At 63.3% G+C, this 21,418-nt stretch overlaps 9 non-coding genes and 1 pseudogene across 9 annotated transcripts; all 10 read right to left on the minus strand.

Moving 5' to 3' along the window:
• Window positions 1-837: 837 nt before the first annotated feature.
• Window positions 838-956, minus strand: LOC112533116. The gene has a single exon (XR_003076886.1). It is a non-coding gene; the product is annotated as a 5S ribosomal RNA (ribosomal RNA).
• A 2,045-nt stretch (window positions 957-3,001) lies between these two features.
• Window positions 3,002-3,120, minus strand: LOC112533069. The gene has a single exon (XR_003076851.2). It is a non-coding gene; the product is annotated as a 5S ribosomal RNA (ribosomal RNA).
• Window positions 3,121-5,243: 2,123 nt separating this feature from the next.
• LOC112533062 lies at window positions 5,244-5,362 on the minus strand. Its single transcript, XR_003076844.2, has one exon. It is a non-coding gene; the product is annotated as a 5S ribosomal RNA (ribosomal RNA).
• Window positions 5,363-7,417: 2,055 nt separating this feature from the next.
• LOC112533078 lies at window positions 7,418-7,535 on the minus strand (annotated as a pseudogene).
• A 2,044-nt stretch (window positions 7,536-9,579) lies between these two features.
• LOC112533075 lies at window positions 9,580-9,698 on the minus strand. The gene has a single exon (XR_005862509.1). It is a non-coding gene; the product is annotated as a 5S ribosomal RNA (ribosomal RNA).
• Window positions 9,699-11,759: 2,061 nt separating this feature from the next.
• On the minus strand, window positions 11,760-11,877 carry LOC112533074. Its single transcript, XR_005862513.1, has one exon. It is a non-coding gene; the product is annotated as a 5S ribosomal RNA (ribosomal RNA).
• Window positions 11,878-13,983: 2,106 nt separating this feature from the next.
• Window positions 13,984-14,102, minus strand: LOC112533073. The gene has a single exon (XR_003076855.2). It is a non-coding gene; the product is annotated as a 5S ribosomal RNA (ribosomal RNA).
• Window positions 14,103-16,162: 2,060 nt separating this feature from the next.
• LOC112533084 lies at window positions 16,163-16,281 on the minus strand. Its single transcript, XR_005862510.1, has one exon. It is a non-coding gene; the product is annotated as a 5S ribosomal RNA (ribosomal RNA).
• Window positions 16,282-18,549: 2,268 nt separating this feature from the next.
• LOC112533056 lies at window positions 18,550-18,668 on the minus strand. Its single transcript, XR_003076838.2, has one exon. It is a non-coding gene; the product is annotated as a 5S ribosomal RNA (ribosomal RNA).
• Window positions 18,669-20,775: 2,107 nt separating this feature from the next.
• Window positions 20,776-20,893, minus strand: LOC121113023. The gene has a single exon (XR_005862515.1). It is a non-coding gene; the product is annotated as a 5S ribosomal RNA (ribosomal RNA).
• Window positions 20,894-21,418: the final 525 nt, after the last annotated feature.

Here is a 21,418-nt window from a genome sequence, read left to right on the forward strand (position 1 = left end):
CGGTGCGGGGAACCCAGGCAGTGCTGGGTAAAGGCGCCTGGAGGAAAACCAAACAGAGAGAGAGGGGGGGGGGGGGGAGAGAGGAGAGGAGGCCGAGGGACAAGGAGTGGCCGCTGGGGGAGGGACGCGGCAGCGCGAGATGGAGGCGATGCTGAAGCTGTCGTGCAGGAGGAAGAGCACAGCCCAGGGGCTGCGACCCCGGCCTCCGGTCCGTGCAGGACCGAAAGGAGCCCACGGCCAGAGGTAGGGGTGACGCATCTCCTCCCACAGCTAGAGAATGGCTCAGCCAGCAGCGACCCCATGTCCAGCAGGGAAGAGCTCGACGCCCTCCTGAGTGAGGTAGGACACGCGGAGTGCATCCGCAGCACATTCACAGGGACCACTTGGTGCACTGGGAAGCTCCAGAGCAGGCCGGGGGGCGCTGGGAAGGAAGATGAGAAAGAGGGTAAAGCAGAGAGGCTGAGAATAGAGCGAGAGCGGAGACTGACAACGGGTGTGCGATCCCACAGGGAACGTGGGATGGGATCCTGCAGTGGGCATTCCAGAGCATGGCACGGCCCCTTGCAGACCCACACGGGCCGTTTGACTAGTGCCCGCTGCGGCCGTGGAAGGCCGAGGGAGACAAGACTACGGGGAGAGCAAAGAAAAGAAAAGAGCGAAAAGGAAGAAGAGCAACCAATAAAGAAGTGAGAAAACAAGCAAAAGGCAAAGCGCACGCGAACTCAGTAGTGACGGCAACACAGCAAAACGGAACGATGCCCCCGGACACGAAAGCTGACGCCTCCTGCGGGCAGCGCGACCCCGCGGGAGCGGAGGGAAAGAAAAAGTGGGAGCAAAAGCCTACAGCACCCGGTATTCCCAGGAGGTCTCCCATCCAAGTACTAACCAGGCCCGACCCTGCTTAGCTTCCGAGATCAGACGAGATCGGGCGTTACCAGGGTGGGATGGCCGTAGGCACGGGCTGCTCCGGCTCCAGCCCTCTTCCCATCTGCACACACCGCCACCGCCCAACACGCAATGCCAAAGAAGGCCCAAAGCCCCCACAGCAAAAGGGAAGCCCACGCAACCCACACCTCCCCGCCCCTCACCCATCCACTCCTCACTACACCTTACCACGGCCCCCCCACACCCGCCCTACACGTGGCACAGTGGCACTGCCGCACTTACAGCCCTGCAACAGCACCGCTATGGAACTGCACGCACACAGCACACCACAGCACGGACGGACACACACGGAAACACACACTCCTCCCCACCCTCCCAAACCTACTCATACACCGACCACCCCACACCCCGACACCAGCAGGGCTGCCCATCACGCTGCTCCTGGTACATCCCTCTCTACTGGCCCACTGCAGGCAGCCCGGGGCTCTGCCACCCCCGCTGTCACCGGCCTACAACAGCCTGGGAGCACCAGATCCCCGTCCCAAATACGGCCCGGGCTTTGTGTTGGCGATGGGAGGTGACGGGATGGGAGGTGCCAAGATCCCCTGCAGCCTGGCTGCATCCCGCTGCCGACGGCGAGCCCCTGTATCCCCACCCACGGCAGGACAACGAGGATGAGTGTGCAGTGTGCGGTGACGGCGGCGAGCTCATCTGCTGCGATGGCTGCCCCAGGGCCTTCCACCTCCCCTGCCTGGTGCCCCCGCTGCCCCGTGTCCCGAGGTGAGGCCCCGCGCTGCCGTGGGGCCCAGCTGTACCTCATGTCCCCACTGCCCCTCACTGCTGTGCTGGGGTTGTGCAGCGGGACGTGGCAATGCAGCTCATGCGTGGCCAAGCTGGGCCGGCTGCGGGAGGCAGACACGGCTGCAGAGCAGCTCCCTGCAGTCCCAGACAAGGAGGAGCACGGTGCCCAGCCGGGAGGAGGCCACGGCAGCACCTGTGGCCGCTGCTTCTCCAGCATCTCTGCACCCCAACGCTGCCCTACTTGTGATGGGGACCCTGGGTGAGTCCCCGCCGCCTTTCCCCACATCATACCCCACACCTCCCCCGTTCCTTCCAACTGCCCAGAAGGCTTCAAGACACCTCGTTGCTTGCAGAGGGCTGTGGCTTTTGCAGCTCCTGCACGGGCATCCCAGAAACAGGCAGCACGAGAGCAGTGCAGCTGCTGGAGAACGCGTGCTTCTCGCAGCAAAGGTTGGTGCACCCAGGGCCGGTACCGGTGCGGGGAACGCAGGCGGTGCTGGGTAAAGGCGCCGGAGGAACACCAAAACAGAAGAGAGAGGGGGGGGGTGGTGGGAGAGAGGGAGAGGAGGCCGAGGGACAAGGATGTGGCCGCTGGGGGAGGGACGCGGCAGCGTGAGATGGAGGCAATGCTGAAGCTGTCGTGCAGGAGGAAGAGCACAGCCCAGGGCTGCGACCCCGGCCTCCGGTCCCGTGCAGGACCGAAAGGAGCCCACGGCCAGAGGTAGGGGTGACGCATCTCCTCCCACAGCTAGAGAATGGCTCAGCCAGCAGCGACCCCATGTCCAGCAGGGAAGAGCTCGACGCCCTCCTGAGTGAGGTAGGACACGCGGAGTGCATCCGCAGCACATTCACAGGGACCACTTGGTGCACTGGGAAGCTCCAGAGCAGGCCGGGGGGCGCTGGGAAGGAAGATGAGAAAGAGGGTAAGCAGAGAGGCTGAGAATAGAGCGAGAGCGGAGACTGACAACGGGTGTGCGATCCCACAGGGAACGTGGGATGGGATCCTGCAGTGGGCATTCCAGAGCATGGCACGGCCCCTTGCAGACCCACACGGGCCGTTTGACTAGTGCCCGCTGCGGCCGTGGAAGGCCGAGGGAGACAAGACCTACGGGGAGAGCAAAGAAAAGAAAAGAGCGAAAAGGAAGAAGAGCAACCAATAAAGAAGTGAGAAAACAAGCAAAAGGCAAAGCGCACGCAAACTCAGTAGTGACGGCAACACAGCAAAACGGAACGATGCCCCCGGACACGAAAGCTGACGCCTCCTGCGGGCAGCGCGACCCCGCGGGAGCGGAGGGAAAGAAAAAGTGGGAGCAAAAGCCTACAGCACCCGGTATTCCCAGGAGGTCTCCCATCCAAGTACTAACCAGGCCCGACCCTGCTTAGCTTCCGAGATCAGACGAGATCGGGCGTTACCAGGGTGGGATGGCCGTAGGCACGGGCTGCTCCGGCTCCAGCCCTCTTCCCATCTGCACACACCGCCACCGCCCAACACGCAATGCCAAAGAAGGCCCAAAGCCCCCACAGCAAAAGGGAAGCCCACGCAACCCACACCTCCCCGCCCCTCACCCATCCACTCCTCACTACACCTTACCACGGCCCCCCACACCCGCCCTACACGTGGCACAGTGGCACTGCCGCACTTACAGCCCTGCAACAGCACCGCTATGGAACTGCACGCACACAGCACACCACAGCACGGACGGACACACACGGAAACACACACTCCTCCCCACCCTCCCAAACCTACTCATACACCGACCACCCCACACCCCGACACCAGCAGGGCTGCCCATCACGCTGCTCCTGGTACATCCCTCTCTACTGGCCCACTGCAAGGCAGCCCGGGGCTCTGCCACCCCGCTGTCACCGGCCTACAACAGCCTGGGAGCACCAGATCCCCGTCCCAAATACGGCCCGGGCTTTGTGTTGGCGATGGGGAGGTGACGGGACCGTGTTGGAAAGATCCCACAACCCACCTGGACGGTATCTCTCTAAAGCCGACCCTGTATCCCACCCAGCGGCAGGGCAACGCAGGAAACAGTGTTACAGTGCTGCCCCTGACTCGACGCTCTGCTCTTTCTCTCCGATGGCTCCCCAGGGCCTTCAGGTTCACCTCCCCTGCCTGGTGCCCACCGATACTGGATCCCAAATGACTGCTAGCTAGCACATACTGCTATTACTAACTTCTCACATGTGCTCGTTCCACCCTCAGTCCCCGTTTCTGCACACTGCTTGTCTTGCATAGGGATAAGTGGAAGGAGGGAGAGGGGAGTATCTCCATGCCTCCTGTTGCAAGCCCAACCGACCCACCGGAGCGAGCATCCTCGTGCTGAGCCCTGGCTCTCGATGTTGTTAGTCCCTTTTCTTTGGCTGAGGGTCTCTTATGCAGACAGAATAGCCCCTACGATATCTTTCCAGTCTATCATGCTATACCCGCATCTCTGCACGTAAGATGTGCTATAAGAAAGGGAAGAGGATTGCTCACCCGTATCAGAGTTCCAGGTCTGCCTTCACCAAGGAGGGATTTCCACCACAAATCCTCCCCGCGCAGTCAGCCCTTCAGTGAGGCTGGAGAGCACCCCAGGGCCGTTACCGGTGCGGGGAACCCAGGCAGTGCTGGTAAAGGCGCCTGGAGGAAACCAGAAACAGAGAGAGAGGGGGGGGGGGGGGGGGGGGGGGGGGGGGGTGGGGGGGGGGGGGGGGGGGGGGGGGGGGGGGGGGGGGGGGGGGGGGGGGGGGGGGGGGGGGGGGGGGGGGGGGGGGGGGGGGGAGGGGGGGGGGGGGGGGGGGGGGGGGGGAGAGAGGAGAGGAGGCCGAGGGACAAGGAGTGGCCCTGGGGGAGGGACGCGGCAGCGTGAGATGGAGGCGATGCTGAAGCTGTCGTGCAGGAGGAAGAGCACAGCCCAGGGGCTGCGACCCCGGCCTCCGGTCCGTGCAGGACCGAAAGGAGCCCACGGCCAGAGGTAGGGGTGACGCATCTCCTCCCACAGCTAGAGAATGGCTCAGCCAGCAGCGACCCCATGTCCAGCAGGGAAGAGCTCGACGCCCTCCTGAGTGAGGTAGGACACGCGGAGTGCATCCGCAGCACATTCACAGGGACCACTTGGTGCACTGGGAAGCTCCAGAGCAGGCCGGGGGGCGCTGGGAAGGAAGATGAGAAAGAGGGTAAAGCAGAGAGGCTGAGAATAGAGCGAGAGCGGAGACTGACAACGGTGGTGCGATCCCACAGGGAACGTGGGATGGGATCCTGCAGTGGGCATTCCAGAGCATGGCACGGCCCCTTGCAGACCCACACGGGCCGTTTGACTAGTGCCCGCTGCGGCCGTGGAAGGCCGAGGGAGACAAGACTACGGGGAGAGCAAAGAAAAGAAAAGAGCGAAAAGGAAGAAGAGCAACCAATAAAGAAGTGAGAAAACAAGCAAAAGGCAAAGCGCACGCGAACTCAGTAGTGACGGCAACACAGCAAAACGGAACGATGCCCCCGGACACGAAAGCTGACGCCTCCTGCGGGCAGCGCGACCCCGCGGGAGCGGAGGGAAAGAAAAAGTGGGAGCAAAAGCCTACAGCACCCGGTATTCCCAGGAGGTCTCCCATCCAAGTACTAACCAGGCCCGACCCTGCTTAGCTTCCGAGATCAGACGAGATCGGGCGTTACCAGGGTGGGATGGCCGTAGGCACGGGCTGCTCCGGCTCCAGCCCTCTTCCCATCTGCACACAAATCCGCCACCGCCCAACACGCAATGCCAAAGAAGGCCCAAAGCCCCCACAGCAAAAAGGGAAGCCCACGCAACCCACACCTCCCCGCCCCTCACCCATCCACTCCTCACTACACCTTACGCGGCCCCCCACACCCGCCCTACACGTGGCACAGTGGCACTGCCGCACTTACAGCCCTGCAACAGCACCGCTATGGAACTGCACGCACACAGCACACCACAGCACGGACGGACACACACGGAAACACACACTCCTCCCACCCTCCCAAACCTACTCATACACCGACCACCCCCACCCCCGACACCAGCCGGGCTGCCCATCACGCTTGCTCCTGGTACATCCCTCTCTTACTGGCCCACTGCAGGCAGCCCGGGGCTCTGCCACCCCGCTGTCCACCGGCCTACAACAGCCTGGGGGAGCACCCAATCCCCGTCCCAAATACGGCCGCGGGCCTTTGTGTTGGCGATGGGTAGGTGACGGGATGGGAGGTGCCAAGATCCCCTGCAGCCTGGCTGCATCCCGCTGCCGACGGCGAGCCCCTGTATCCCCACCCACGGGCCGGACCGAGGATTAGTGTGCAGTGTGCGGTGACGGCGGCGAGCTCCATCTGCTGCGATGGCTGCCCAGGCCTTCCACTCCCCTGCCTGGTGCCGCCCCCACCCCCCTGCCCCCTGTCCCGAGGTGAGCCCCGCGCTGCCGTGGGGCCCAGCTGTACCTCATGTCCCCACTGCCCCTCACTGCTGTGCTGGGGTTGTGCAGCGGGACGTGGCAGATGCAGCTCTGCGTGGCCAAGCTGGGCCCGGATGCGGGAGGCAGACACGGCTGCAGAGCAGCTCCCTGCAGTCCCAGACAAGGAGGAGCACGGTGCCCAGCCGGGAGGAGGCCACGGGCAGCACCTGTGGCCGCTGCTTTCTCCAGCATCTCTGCACCCCAACGCTGCCCTACTTGTGATGGGGGACCCTGGGTGAGTCCCCGCCGCCTTTCCCCACATCATACCCCCACACCTCCCCGTTCCTTCCAACTGCCCAGAAGGCTTCAAGACACCTCGTTGGCTTGCAGAGGGCTGTGGCTTTGCAGCTCCTGCACGGGCATCCCAGAAACAGGCAGCACGAGAGCAGTGCAGCTGCTGGAGAACGCGTGCTTCTCGCAGCAAAGAGTTGGTGCACCCAGGGCCGGTACCGGTGCGGGAACGCAGGGCGGTGCTGGGTAAAGGCGCCTGGAGGAACACCAAAACGAGAGAGGGGGGGGGGGGGGGGGGAGGGGGGGGGAGAGGAGGCGGCCGAGGGCCAAGGAGTGGCCGCTGGGGAGAGGACCGGCAGCGTGAGTGGAGGCGATGCTGAAGCTGTCGTGCAGGAGGAAGAGCACAGCCCGGGTCTGCGACCCCGGCCTCCGGTCCGTGCAGGCCCGAAAGGAGCCCACGGCCAGAGGTAGGGGTGACGCATCTCCTCCCACAGCTAGAGAATGGCTCAGCCAGCAGCGACCCATGTCCAGCAGGGAAGAGCTCGACGCCCTACTGAGTGAGGTAGGACACGCGGAGTGCATCCAGCACACATTCACAGGGACCACTTGGTGCACTGTAAGCTCCAGAGCAGGCCGTGGGCGCTGGGAAGAAGATGAGAACGAGGGTAAAGCAGAGAGGCTGAGAATAGAGCGAGAGCGGAGAGCTGACAAACGGGTGTGCGATCCCACAGGGAACGTGGATGGGATCCTGCAGTGGGCATTCCAGAGCAGGCAACGCCCCTTTCAGACCCACACGGGCCGTTTGACTAGTGCCCGCTGCGGCAGTGGAAGGCGAGGAGACAAGACTACGGGGAGAGCAAAGAAAAGAAAAAGAGCGAAAAGGAAGAAGAGCAACCAATAAAGAAGTGAGAAAACAGCAAAAGGCAAAGCGCACGCGAACTCAGTAGTGACGGCAACACAGCAAAACGGAACGATGCCCCCGGACACGAAAGCTGACGCCTCCTGCGGGCAGCGCGACCCCGCGGGAGCGGAGGGAAAGAAAATTGGTAGGCAAAAGCTACAGCACCCGGTTTCCAGGAGGTCCTCCATCCAAGTTACTAACCAGGCCCGACCCTGCTTAGCTTCCGAGATCAGACGAGATCGGGCGTTACCAGGGTGGGATGGCCGTAGGCACGGGCTGCTCCGTCTCCAGCCCTCTTCCCATCTGCACACACCGCCACCGCCCAACACGCAATGCCAAAGAAGGCCCAAGCCCCACAGCAAAAAGGGAAGCCCACGCAACCCACACCTCCCACGCCCTCACCCATCCACTCCTCACTACCCCTTACCAGGCCCCCCACACCCGCCCTACACGTGGCAAGTGGCACTGCCGCCCTTAAGCCTGCAACATGCACCGCTATGGAACTGCAACGCACACAGCACTTACCCACTCACGTACGCGACCACAATACGGAAAAACACACTCCTCCCCACCCTACCACATACCTACTCATACACCGACCACCCCACACCCCCGGACACCACAGGGTGCCCATCACGCTGCTCCTGGTACATCCCTCTCTACTGGCCCCGGCAGGCAGCCCGGGGCTCTGCCACCCCGCTGTCACCGGCCTACAACAGCCTGGGAGCACCAGATCCCCGTCCCAATACGGCCCGGGCTTTGTGTTGGCGTGTGGAGTGACGGGAATGTAGGTGCCGAAGATCCCCTGCAGCTGCTGCATCCCGCTGCCGACTGCGAGCCCCTGTATCCCCACCCACGGCAGGACAACGAGATGAAGTGTGCATGTGCGGTGACGGCGTCGAGCTCATCTGCTGCGATGGCTGCCCCAGGGCCTTCCACCTCCCCTGCCTGGTGCCCCCGCTTGCCCCGTGTCCCGAGGTGAGCCCCCGCGCTGCCGTGGGGCCCAGCTGTACCTCATGTCCCCACTGCCCCTCACTGCTGTGCTGGGGTTGTGCAGCGGGACGTGGCAATGCAGCTCATGCGTGGCCAAGCTGGGCCGGCTGCGGGAGGCAGACACGGCTGCAGAGCAGCTCCCTGCAGTCCCAGACAAGGAGGAGCACGGTGCCCAGCCGGGAGGAGGCCACGGCAGCACCTGTGGCCGCTGCTTCTCCAGCATCTCTGCACCCCAACGCTGCCCTACTTGTGATGGGACCCTGGGTGAGTCCCCGCCGGCCTTTCCCCACATCATACCCCACACCTCCCCGTTCCTTCCAACTGCCCAGAAGGCTTCAAGACACCTCGTTGGCTTGCATAGGGCTGTGGCTTTGCAGCTCCTGCACGGCATCCAGAAACAGGCAGCCACGAGAGCATTGCAGCTGCTGGAGAACGCGTGCTTCTCGCAGCAAAGGTTGGTGCACCCAGGGCCGGTACCGGTGCGGGGAACCCAGGCGTGCTGGGTAAAGGCGCCTGGAGGAACAACCAAAACAGAGAAGAGGGGGGGTGGGGGGGGTGGGGGGGAGAGAGGGAGAGGAGGCCGAGGGACAAGGAGTGGCCGCTGGGGAGGACGCGGCAGCGTGAGATGAGGCGATGCTGAAGCTGTCGTGCAGGAGGAAGAGCACAGCCCAGGGCTGCGACCCCCGGCCTCCGGTCCGTGCAGGACCGAAAGGAGCCCACGGCCAGAGGTAGGGGTGACGCATCTCCTCCCACAGCTAGAGAATGGCTCAGCCAGCAGCGACCCCATGTCCAGCAGGGAAGAGCTCGACGCCCTCCTGAGTGAGGTAGGACACGCGGAGTGCATCCGCAGCACATTCACAGGGACCACTTGGTGCACTGGGAAGCTCCAGAGCAGGCCGGGGGGCGCTGGGAAGGAAGATGAGAAAGAGGGTAAAGCAGAGAGGCTGAGAATAGAGCGAGAGCGGAGACTGACAACGGGTGTGCGATCCCACAGGGAACGTGGGATGGGATCCTGCAGTGGGCATTCCAGAGCATGGCACGGCCCCTTGCAGACCCACACGGGCCGTTTGACTAGTGCCCGCTGCGGCCGTGGAAGGCCGAGGGAGACAAGACTACGGGGAGAGCAAAGAAAAGAAAAGAGCGAAAAGGAAGAAGAGCAACCAATAAAGAAGTGAGAAAACAAGCAAAAGGCAAAGCGCACGCGAACTCAGTAGTGACGGCAACACAGCAAAACGGAACGATGCCCCCGGACACGAAAGCTGACGCCTCCTGCGGGCAGCGCGACCCCGCGGGAGCGGAGGGAAAGAAAAAGTGGGAGCAAAAGCCTACAGCACCCGGTATTCCCAGGAGGTCTCCCATCCAAGTACTAACCAGGCCCGACCCTGCTTAGCTTCCGAGATCAGACGAGATCGGGCGTTACCAGGGTGGGATGGCCGTAGGCACGGGCTGCTCCGGCTCCAGCCCTCTTCCCATCTGCACACACCGCCACCGCCCAACACGCAATGCCAAAGAAGGCCCAAAGCCCCCACAGCAAAAGGGAAGCCCACGCAACCCACACCTCCCCGCCCCTCACCCATCCACTCCTCACTACACCTTACCACGGCCCCCCACACCCGCCCTACACGTGCACAGTGGCACTGCCGCACTTACAGCCCTGCAACAGCACCGCTATGGAACTGCACGCACACAGCACACCACAGCACGGACTGACACACACGGAAACACACACTCCTCCCCACCCTCCCAAACCTACTCATACACCGACCACCCCACACCCCCGACACCAGCAGGGCTGCCCATCACGCTGCTCCTGGTACATCCCTCTCTACTGGCCCACTGCAGGCAGCCCGGGCTCTGCCACCCCGCTGTCACCGGGCCTACAACAAGCCTGGGAGCACCAGATCCCCGTCCCAAATACGGCCCGGGCTTTGTGTTGGCGATGGGAGGAGACGGGACCGTGTGGGAAATATCCCACAACCCACCAGGACGTATCTCTCATAAAGCAGACTCTGTTTGCCATGGCAGCGGCGGGGCTCGCAGAAAACAGCCTTACATGGTTGCTGCCCCATGACTCGACGCTCGTCTCTTTCTCCCCTGGTTCCCCATTGGCTGAGTACTTCAGGTTCACCATCTTCCTGACGCTCAGCTAAACACACGGATACTGGATCAACAACAAATGACTGCTAGCTAAGCACATACTGCTAATTAGCTAACTTCTCACATGTGCTCGTTCCACACTCAGTCCCCGTTTCTGCACATCTGCTTGTCCTTGCATAGGGATAAGCTTGGAAGGAGGAGAGAGGGGAGTATCTCCATGCCTGCCTGTTGCACCCCAACCTACCCACCGGAGCGAGGCAATCCTCGTGCTGAGGCCCTGGCTTCTCGATGTTGTTAAGTCTGCTTTTCTTTTGCTGAGGGTCTCTTATGCAGACAGAATAGCCCCTACGATATGCTTTCCAGTCTATCATGCTATACCCGTACTACCTGCACAGTAGAGAGGTGCTATAAGAAAGGGAAGAGGATTGCTCACCCGTATCAGAAGATTCCAGGTCTGCGGGGGAAGGCTTCACCAAGGAGGGATTTCCAACCACAAATCCTCCCCAGCGGCAGTAGTCAGCCCTTCAGTGAGGTCTGAGAGAGGCGCACCCAGGGCCGGTACCGGTGCGGGGAACCCAGGCAGGTGCTGGGTAAAGGCGCCTGGAGGAAAACCAAAACAGGAGAGAGGGGGGGGGGGGGAGGGGGGGAGAAGGGAGAGGAGGCCGAGGGACAAGGAGTGGCCGCTGGGGGAGGGACGCGGCAGCGCGAGATGGAGGCGATGCTGAAGCTGTCGTGCAGGAGGAAGAGCACAGCCCAGGGCTGCGACCCCGGCCTCCGGTCCGTGCAGGACCGAAAGGAGCCCACGCCAGAGGTAGGGGTGACGCATCTCCTCCCACAGCTAGAGAATGGCTCAGCCAGCAGCGACCCCATGTCCAGCAGGGAAGAGCTCGACGCCCTCCTGAGTGAGGTAGGACACGCGGAGTGCATCCGCAGCACATTCACAGGGACCACTTGGTGCACTGGGAAGCTCCAGAGCAGGCCGGGGGGCGCTGGGAAGGAAGATGAGAAAGAGGGTAAAGCAGAGAGGCTGAGAATAGAGCGAGAGCGGAGACTGACAACGGGTGTGCGATCCCACAGGGAACGTGGGATGGGATCCTGCAGTGGGCATTCCAGAGCATGGCACGGCCCCTTGCAGACCCACACGGGCCGTTTGACTAGTGCCCGCTGCGGCCGTGGAAGGCCGAGGGAGACAAGACTACGGGGAGAGCAAAGAAAAAGAAAAGAGCGAAAAGGAAGAAGAGCAACCAATAAAGAAGTGAGAAAACAAGCAAAAGGCAAGCGCACGCGAACTCAGTAGTGACGGCAACACAGCAAAACGGAACGATGCCCCCGGACACGAAAGCTGACGCCTCCTGCGGGCAGCGCGACCCCGCGGGAGCGGAGGGAAAGAAAAAGTGGGAGCAAAAGCCTACAGCACCGGTATTCCCAGGAGGTCTCCCATCCAAGTACTAACCAGGCCCGACCCTGCTTAGCTTCCGAGATCAGACGAGATCGGGCGTTACCAGGGTGGGATGGCCGTAGGCACGGGCTGCTCCGGCTCCAGCCCTCTTCCCATCTGCACACACCGCCACCGCCCAACACGCAATGCCAAAGAAGGCCCAAAGCCCCCACAGCAAAGGGAAGCCCACGCAACCCACACCTCCCGCCCCTCACCCATCCACTCCTCACTACACCTTACCACGGCCCCCCACACCCGCCCTACACGTGGCACAGTGGCACTGCCGCACTTACAGCCCTGCAACAGCACCGCTATGGAACTGCACGCACACAGCACACCACAGCACGGACGGACACACACGGAAACACACACTCCTCCCCACCCTCCCAAACCTACTCATACACCGACCACCCCACACCCCGACACAAGCAGGGCTGCCCATCACGCTGCTCCTGGTACATCCCTCTCTACTGGCCCACTGCAGGCAGCCCGGGGCTCTGCCACCCCCGCTGTCACCGGCCTACAACAGCCTGGGAGCACCAGATCCCCGTCCCAAATACGGCCCGGGCTTTGTGTTGGCGATGGGAGGTGACGGGATGGGAGGTGCCAAGATCCCCCTGCAGCCTGGCTGCATCCCGCTGCCGACGGCGAGCCCCTGTATCCCCACCCACGGCAGGACAACGAGGATGAGTGTGCAGTGTGCGGTGACGGCGGACGAGCTCATCTGCTGCGATGGCTGCCCCAGGGCCTTCCACCTCCCCTGCCTGGTGCCCCCGCTGCCCCGTGTCCCGAGGTGAGCCCCGCGCTGCCGTGGGGCCCAGCTGTACCTCATGTCCCCACTGCCCCTCACTGCTGTGCTGGGGTGTGCAGCGGGACGTGGCAATGCAGCTCATGCGTGGCCAAGCTGGGCCGGCTGCGGGAGGCAGACACGGCTGCAGAGCAGCTCCCTGCAGTCCCAGACAAGGAGGAGCACGGTGCCCAGCCGGGAGGAGGCCACGGCAGCACCTGTGGCCGCTGCTTCTCCAGCATCTCTGCACCCCAACGCTGCCCTACTTGTGATGGGGACCCTGGTGAGTCCCCGCCGCCTTTCCCCACATCATACCCCACACCTCCCCGTTCCTTCCAACTGCCCAGAAGGCTTCAAGACACCTAGTTGGCATTGCAGAGGGCTTGTGGCCTTTGCAGCTCCTGCACGGGCATCCCAGAAACAGGCAGCCACGAGAGCAGTGCAGCTGCTGGGAGAACGCGTTGCTTCTCGCAAGCAAAGGTTGGTGGCAACCCAGGGCCGGTAATCCGGTGCGGGGAAACGCGAAGGCGGTGGGCTGGGTAAAGGACGCCTGAGGGACACCAAAACAGAGAGAGAGGGGGGGGGGGGGGGGGGGGGAGGGGGGGGGGGGGGGGGGGGGGGGGAGAGAGGGGAGAGGGAGAGGGCCGAGGGACAAGGAGTGGGCCCGCTGGGGGAGGGACGCGGCAGCGTGAGATGGAGGCAATGCTGAAGCTTGTCGTGCAGGAGGAGAAGAGCACAGCCCAGGGGCTGCGAACCCCGGCCGTGGTTCCGGTCCGTGCAGGACCGAAAGGAGCCCACGCCAGAGGTAGGGGTGACGCATCTCCTCCCACAGCTAGAGAATGGCTCAGCCAGCAGCGACCCCAATGTCCAGCAGGGAAGAGCTCGACGCCCTCCTGAGTGAGGTAGGACAACGCGGAGTGCATCCGCAGCACATTCACAGGGACCACTTGGTGCACTGGGAAGCTCCAGAGCAGGCCGGGGGGCGCTGGGAAGGAAGATGAGAAAGAGGGTAAAGCAGAGAGGCTGAGAATAGAGCGAGAGCGGAGACTGACAACGGGTGTGCGATCCCACAGGGAACGTGGGATGGGATCCTGCAGTGGGCATTCCAGAGCATGGCACGGCCCCTTGCAGACCCACACGGGCCGTTTGACTAGTGCCCGCTGCGGCCGTGGAAGGCCGAGGGAGACAAGACTACGGGGAGAGCAAAGAAAAAGAAAAGAGCGAAAAGGGAAGAAGAGCAACCATAAAGAAGTGAGAAAACAAGCAAAAGGCAAAGCGCACGCAAACTCAGTAGTGACGGCAACACAGCAAAAACGGAACGATGCCCCCGGACACGAAAGCTGACGCCTCCTGCGGGCAGCGCGACCCCCGCGGGAGCGGAGGGAAAGAAAAAGTGGGAGCAAAAGCCTACAGCACCCGGTATTCCCAGGAGGTCTCCCATCCAAGTACTAACCAGGCCCGACCCTGCTTAGCTTCCGAGATCAGACGAGATCGGGCGTTACCAGGGTGGGATGGCCGTAGGCACGGGCTGCTCCGGCTCCAGCCCTCTTCCCATCTGCACACACCGCCACCGCCCAACACGCAATGCCAAAGAAGGCCCAAAGCCCCCACAGCAAAAGGGAAGCCCACGCAACCCACACCTCCCCGCCCCTCACCCATCCACTCCTCACTACACCTTACCACGGCCCCCCACACCCGCCCTACACGTGGCACAGTGGCACTGCCGCACTTACAGCCCTGCAACAGCACCGCTATGGAACTGCAACGCACACAGCAGACACCACAGCACGGACGGACACACACGGAAACACACACTCCTCCCCACCCTCCCAAACCTACTCATACACCGACCACCCCACACCCCGACACCAGCAGGGCTGCCCATCACGCTGCTCCTGGTACATCCCTCTCTACTGGCCCACTGCAGGCAGCCCGGGGCTCTGCCACCCCGCTGTCAACCGGCCTACAACAGCCTGGGAGCACCAGATCCCCGTCCCAAATACGGCCCGGGCTTTGTGTTGGCGATGGGAGGTGACGGGATGGGAGGTGCCAAGATCCCCTGCAGCCTGGCTGCATCCCGCTGCCGACGGCGAGCCCCTGTATCCCCACCCACGGCAGGACAACGAGGATGAGTGTGCAGTGTGCGGTGACGGCGGCGAGCTCATCTGCTGCGATGGCTGCCCCAGGGCCTTCCACCTCCCCTGCCTGGTGCCCCCGCTGCCCCGTGTCCCGAGGTGAGCCCCGCGCTGCCGTGGGGCCCAGCTGTACCTCATGTCCCCACTGCCCCTCACTGCTGTGCTGGGGTTGTGCAGCGGGACGTGGCAATGCAGCTCATGCGTGGCCAAGCTGGGCCGGCTGCGGGAGGCAGACACGGCTGCAGAGCAGCTCCCTGCAGTCCCAGACAAGGAGGAGCACGGTGCCCAGCCGGGAGGAGGCCACGGCAGCACCTGTGGCCGCTGCTTCTCCAGCATCTCTGCACCCCAACGCTGCCCTACTTGTGATGGGGACCCTGGGTGAGTCCCGCCGCCTTTCCCCACATCATACCCCACACCTCCCCGTTCCTTCCAACTGCCCAGAAGGCTTCAAGACACCTCGTTGGCTTGCAGAGGGCTGTGGCTTTGCAGCTCCTGCACGGGCATCCCAGAAACAGGCAGCCACGAGAGCAGTGCAGCTGCTGGAGAACGCGTGCTTCTCGCAGCAAAGGTTGGTGCACCCAGGGCCGTACCGGTGCGGGGAACGCAGGCGGTGCTGGGTAAAGGCGCCTGGAGGAACACCAAAACAGAGAGAGAGGGGGGGGTGGGGGGGGGGGGGGGGGGGGGAGAGAGGGAGAGGAGGCCGAGGGACAAGGAGTTGGCCGCTGGGGGAGGGACGCGGCAGCGTGAGATGGAGGCAATGCTGAAGCTGTCGTGCAGGAGGAAGAGCACAGCCCAGGGGCTGCGACCCCGGCCTCCGGTCCGTGCAGGACCGAAAGGAGCCCACGGCCAGAGGTAGGGGTGACGCATCTCCTCCCACAGCTAGAGAATGGCTCAGCCAGCAGCGACCCCCATGTCCAGCAGGGAAGAGCTCGACGCCCTCCTGAGTGAGGTAGGACACGCGGAGTGCATCCGCAGCACATTCACAGGGACCACTTGGTGCACATGGGAAGCTCCAGAGCAGGCCGGGGGGCGCTGGGAAGGAAGATGAGAAAGAGGGTAAAGCAGAGAGGCTGAGAATAGAGCGAGAGCGGAGACTGACAACGGGTGTGCGATCCCACAGGGAACGTGGGATGGGATCCTGCAGTGGGCATTCCAGAGCATGGCACGGCCCCTTGCAGACCCACACGGGCCGTTTGACTAGTGCCCGCTGCGGCCGTGGAAGGCCGAGGGAGACAAGACTACGGGGAGAGCAAAGAAAAGAAAAGAGCGAAAAGGAAGAAGAGCAACCAATAAAGAAGTGAGAAAACAAGCAAAAGGCAAAGCGCACGCGAACTCAGTAGTGACGGCAACACAGCAAAACGGAACGATGCCCCCGGACACGAAAGCTGACGCCTCCTGCGGGCAGCGCGACCCCGCGGGAGCGGAGGGAAAGAAAAAGTGGGAGCAAAAGCCTACAGCACCCGGTATTCCCAGGAGGTCTCCCATCCAAGTACTAACCAGGCCCGACCCTGCTTAGCTTCCGAGATCAGACGAGATCGGGCGTTACCAGGGTGGGATGGCCGTAGGCACGGGCTGCTCCGGCTCCAGCCCTCTTCCCATCTGCACACACCGCCACCCGCCCAACACGCAATGCCAAAGAAGGCCCAAAGCCCCCACAGCAAAAGGGAAGCCCACGCAACCCACACCTCCCCGCCCCTCACCCATCCACTCCTCACTACACCTTACCACGGCCCCCCACACCCGCCCTACACGTGGCACAGTGGCACTGCCGCACTTACAGCCCTGCAACAGCACCGCTATGGAACTGCACGCACACAGCACACCACAGCACGGACGGACACACACGGAAACACACACTCCTCCCCACCCTCCCAAACCTACTCATACACCGACCACCCCACACCCCCGACACCAGCAGGGCTGCCCATCACGCTGCTCCTGGTACATCCCTCTCTACTGGCCCACTGCAGGCAGCCCGGGGCTCTGCCACCCCGCTGGCACCGGCCTACAACAGCCTGGGAGCACCAGATCCCCGTCCCAAATACGGCCCGGGCTTGTGTTGGCGATGGGAGGAGACGGGACCGTGTGGGAAATATCCCCACAACCCACCAGGACGGTATCTCTCATAAAGCAGACTCTGTTTGCCATGGCAGCGGCGGGGCTTCGCAGAAAACAGCCTTACATGGTTGCTGCCCCATGACTCGACGCTCGTCTCTTTCTCCCCTGGTTCCCCATTGGCTGAGTACTTCAGGTTCACCATCTTCCTGACGCTCAGCTAACACACGGATACTGGATCAACACAAATGACTGCTAGCTAAGCACATACTGCTAATTAGCTAACTTCTCACATGTGCTCGTTCCACACTCAGTCCCCGTTTCTGCACATCTGCTTGTCCTTGCATAGGGATAAGCTTGGAAGGAGGAGAGAGGGGAGTATCTCCATGCCTGCCTGTTGCACCCCAACCTACCCACCGGAGCGAGGCAATCCTCGTGCTGAGGCCCTGGCTTCTCGGATGTTTGTTAAGTCTGCTTTTCTTTTGCTGAGGGTCTCTTATGCAGACAGAATAGCCCCTACGATATGCTTTCCAGTCTATCATGCTATACCCGTACTACCTGCACAGTAGAGAGGTGCTATAAAGAAAGGGAAGAGGATTGCTCACTCCGTATCAGAAGATTCCAGGTCTGCGGGGGAAGGCTTCACCAAGGAGGGATTCCAACCACAAATCCCTCCCCAGCGGCAGTCAGCCCTTCAGTGAGGTCTGAGAGAGGCGCACCCAGGGCCGGTACCGGTGGCGGGGAAACCCCAGGCGTGCGGGGTAAAGGAGGCGCCTGGAGGAAAACCAAAACCAGAGAGATGAGGGGGTGAGGGGGGGGGGGGGGGGGGGGGGGGTGGGGGGGGGGTGGGGAGGGGGGGGGGGGGGGGGGGGGGGGGGGGGGGGGGGGGGGGGGGGGGGTGGGGGGGTGGGGGGGGGGGGGGGGGGGGGGGGGGGGGGTTGGGGGGGGGGGGGGGGGGGGGGGGGGGGGGGGGGGGGGGGGGGGGGGGAGGGTGGGGGGGGGGGGGGAGAGAGGGAAAGGAGGCCCGAGGGACAAGGAGTGGCCGCTGGGGGAGGGACGCGGCAGCGTGAGATTGGAGGCGAATGCTGAAGCTGTCGTGCAGGAGGAAGAAAAAAGCACAGCCCAGGGGCTGCGAACCCCGGCCTCCGGTCCGTGCAGGACCGAAAGGAGCCCACGGCCATAGGTAGGGGTGATGCATCTCCTCCCAGGCAGCTTAGAGAATGGCTCAGCCAGCAGCGACCCCATGTCCAGCAGGGAAGAGCTCGACGCCCTCCTGAGTGAGGTAGACACGCGGAGTGCATCCGCAGCACATTCACAGGGACCACTTGGTGCACTGGGAAGCTCCAGAGCAGGCCGGGGGGCGCTGGGAAGGAAGATGAGAAAGAGGGTAAAGCAGAGAGGCTGAGAATAGAGCGAGAGCGGAGACTGACAACGGGTGTGCGATCCCACAGGGAACGTGGGATGGGATCCTGCAGTGGGCATTCCAGAGCATGGCACGGCCCCTTGCAGACCCACACGGGCCGTTTGACTAGTGCCCGCTTGCGGCCGTGGAAGGCCGAGGGAGACAAGACTACGGGGAGAGCAAAGAAAAGAAAAGAGCGAAAAGGAAGAAGAGCAACCAATAAAGAAGTGAGAAAACAAGCAAAAGGCAAAGCGCACGCGAACTCAGTAGTGACGGCAACACAGCAAAACGGAACGATGCCCCCGGACACGAAAGCTGACGCCTCCTGCGGGCAGCGCGACCCCGCGGGAGCGGAGGGAAAGAAAAAGTGGGAGCAAAAGCCTACAGCACCCGGTATTCCCAGGAGGTCTCCCATCCAAGTACTAACCAGGCCCGACCCTGCTTAGCTTCCGAGATCAGACGAGATCGGGCGTTACCAGGGTGGGATGGCCGTAGGCACGGGCTGCTCCGGCTCCAGCCCTCTTCCCATCTGCACACACCGCCACCGCCCAACACGCAATGCCAAAGAAGGCCCAAAGCCCCCACAGCAAAAGGGAAGCCCACGCAACCCACACCTCCCCGCCCCTCACCCATCCACTCCTCACTACACCTTACCACGGCCCCCCACACCCGCCCTACACGTGGCACAGTGGCACTGCCGCACTTACAGCCCTGCAACAGCACCGCTATGGAACTGCACGCACACAGCACACCACAGCACGGACGGACACACACGGAAACACACACTCCTCCCCACCCTCCCAAACCTACTCATACACCGACCACCCCACACCCCGACACCAGCAGGGCTGCCCATCACGCTGCTCCTGGTACATCCCTCTCTACTGGCCCACTGCAGGCAGCCCGGGGCTCTGCCACCCCGCTGTCACCGGCCTACAACAGCCTGGGAGCACCAGATCCCCGTCCCAAATACGGCCCGGGCTTTGTGTTGGCGATGGGAGGTGACGGGATGGGAGGTGCCAAGATCCCCTGCAGCCTGGCTGCATCCCGCTGCCGACGGCGAGCCCCTGTATCCCCACCCACGGCAGGACAACGAGGATGAGTGTGGCAGTGTGCGGTGACGGCGGCGAGCTCATCTGCTGCGATGGCTGCCCCAGGGCCTTCCACCTCCCCTGCCTGGTGCCCCCGCTGCCCCGTGTCCCGAGGTGAGCCCCGCGCTGCCGTGGGGCCCAGCTGTACCTCATGTCCCCACTGCCCCTCACTGCTGTGCTGGGGTTGTGCAGCGGGACGTGGCAATGCAGCTCATGCGTGGCCAAGCTGGGCCGGCTGCGGGAGGCAGACACGGCTGCAGAGCAGCTCCCTGCAGTCCCAGACAAGGAGGAGCACGGTGCCCAGCCGGGAGGAGGCCACGGCAGCACCTGTGGCCGCTGCTTCTCCAGCATCTCTGCACCCCAACGCTGCCCTACTTGTGATGGGGACCCTGGGTGAGTCCCCGCCGCCTTTCCCCACATCATACCCCACACCTCCCCGTTCCTTCCAACTGCCCAGAAGGCTTCAAGACACCTCGTTGGCTTGCAGAGGGCTGTGGCTTTGCAGCTCCTGCACGGGCCATCCCAGAAACAGGCAGCCACGAGAGCAGTGCAGCTGCTGGAGAACGCGTGCTTCTCGCAGCAAAGGTTGGTGCACCCAGGGCCGGTACCGGTGCGGGGAACGCAGGCGGTGCTGGGTAAAGGCGCCTGGAGGAACACCAAAACAGAGAGAGTAGGGGGGGGGGGGGGGGGGGGGGGGGGGGGGGGGGGGGGGGGGGGGGGGGGGGGGGGGGGGGGGGGGGGGGGGGGGGGGGAGAGAGGGAGAGGAGGCCGAGGGACAAGGAGTGGCCGCTGGGGGAGGGACGCGGCAGCGTGAGATGGAGGCAATGCTGAAGCTGTCGTGCAGGAGGAAGAGCACAGCCCAGGGGCTGCGACCCCGGCCTCCGGTCCGTGCAGGACCGAAAGGAGCCCACGGCCAGAGGTAGGGGTGACGCATCTCCTCCCACAGCTAGAGAATGGCTCAGCCAGCAGCGACCCCATGTCCAGCAGGGAAGAGCTCGACGCCCTCCTGAGTGAGGTAGGACACGCGGAGTGCATCCGCAGCACATTCACAGGGACCACTTGGTGCACTGGGAAGCTCCAGAGCAGGCCGGGGGGCGCTGGGAAGGAAGATGAGAAAGAGGGTAAAGCAGAGAGGCTGAGAATAGAGCGAGAGCGGAGACTGACAACGGGTGTGCGATCCCACAGGGAACGTGGGATGGGATCCTGCAGTGGGCATTCCAGAGCATGGCACGGCCCCTTGCAGACCCACACGGGCCGTTTGACTAGTGCCCGCTGCGGCCGTGGAAGGCCGAGGGAGACAAGACTACGGGGAGAGCAAAGAAAAGAAAAGAGCGAAAAGGAAGAAGAGCAACCAATAAAGAAGTGAGAAAACAAGCAAAAGGCAAAGCGCACGCGAACTCAGTAGTGACGGCAACACAGCAAAACGGAACGATGCCCCCGGACACGAAAGCTGACGCCTCCTGCGGGCAGCGCGACCCCGCGGGAGCGGAGGGAAAGAAAAAGTGGGAGCAAAAGCCTACAGCACCCGGTATTCCAGGAGGTCTCCCATCCAAGTACTAACCAGGCCCGACCCTGCTTAGCTTCCGAGATCAGACGAGATCGGGCGTTACCAGGGTGGGATGGCCGTAGGCACGGGCTGCTCCGGCTCCAGCCCTCTTCCCATCTGCACACACCGCCACCGCCCAACACGCAATGCCAAGAAGGCCCAAAGCCCCACAGCAAAAGGGAAGCCCACGCAACCCACACCTCCCCGCCCCTCACCCATCCACTCCTCACTACACCTTACCACGGCCCCCCACACCCGCCCTACACGTGGCACAGTGGCACTGCCGCACTTACAGCCCTGCAACAGCACCGCTATGGAACTGCACGCACACAGCACACCACAGCACGGACGGACACACACGGAAACACACACTCCTCCCCACCCTCCCAAACCTACTCATACACCGACCACCCCACACCCCGACACCAGCAGGGCTGCCCATCACGCTGCTCCTGGTACATCCCTCTCTACTGGCCCACTGCAGGCAGCCCGGGGCTCTGCCACCCCGCTGTCACCGGCCTACAACAGCCTGGGAGCACCAGATCCCCGTCCCAAATACGGCCCGGGCTTTGTGTTGGCGATGGGAGGTGACGGGATGGGAGGTGCCAAG

This window comes from Gallus gallus, chromosome 9 (assembly GCF_016699485.2).
Source record: "Gallus gallus isolate bGalGal1 chromosome 9, bGalGal1.mat.broiler.GRCg7b, whole genome shotgun sequence".
Taxonomy (NCBI): domain Eukaryota; kingdom Metazoa; phylum Chordata; class Aves; order Galliformes; family Phasianidae; genus Gallus; species Gallus gallus.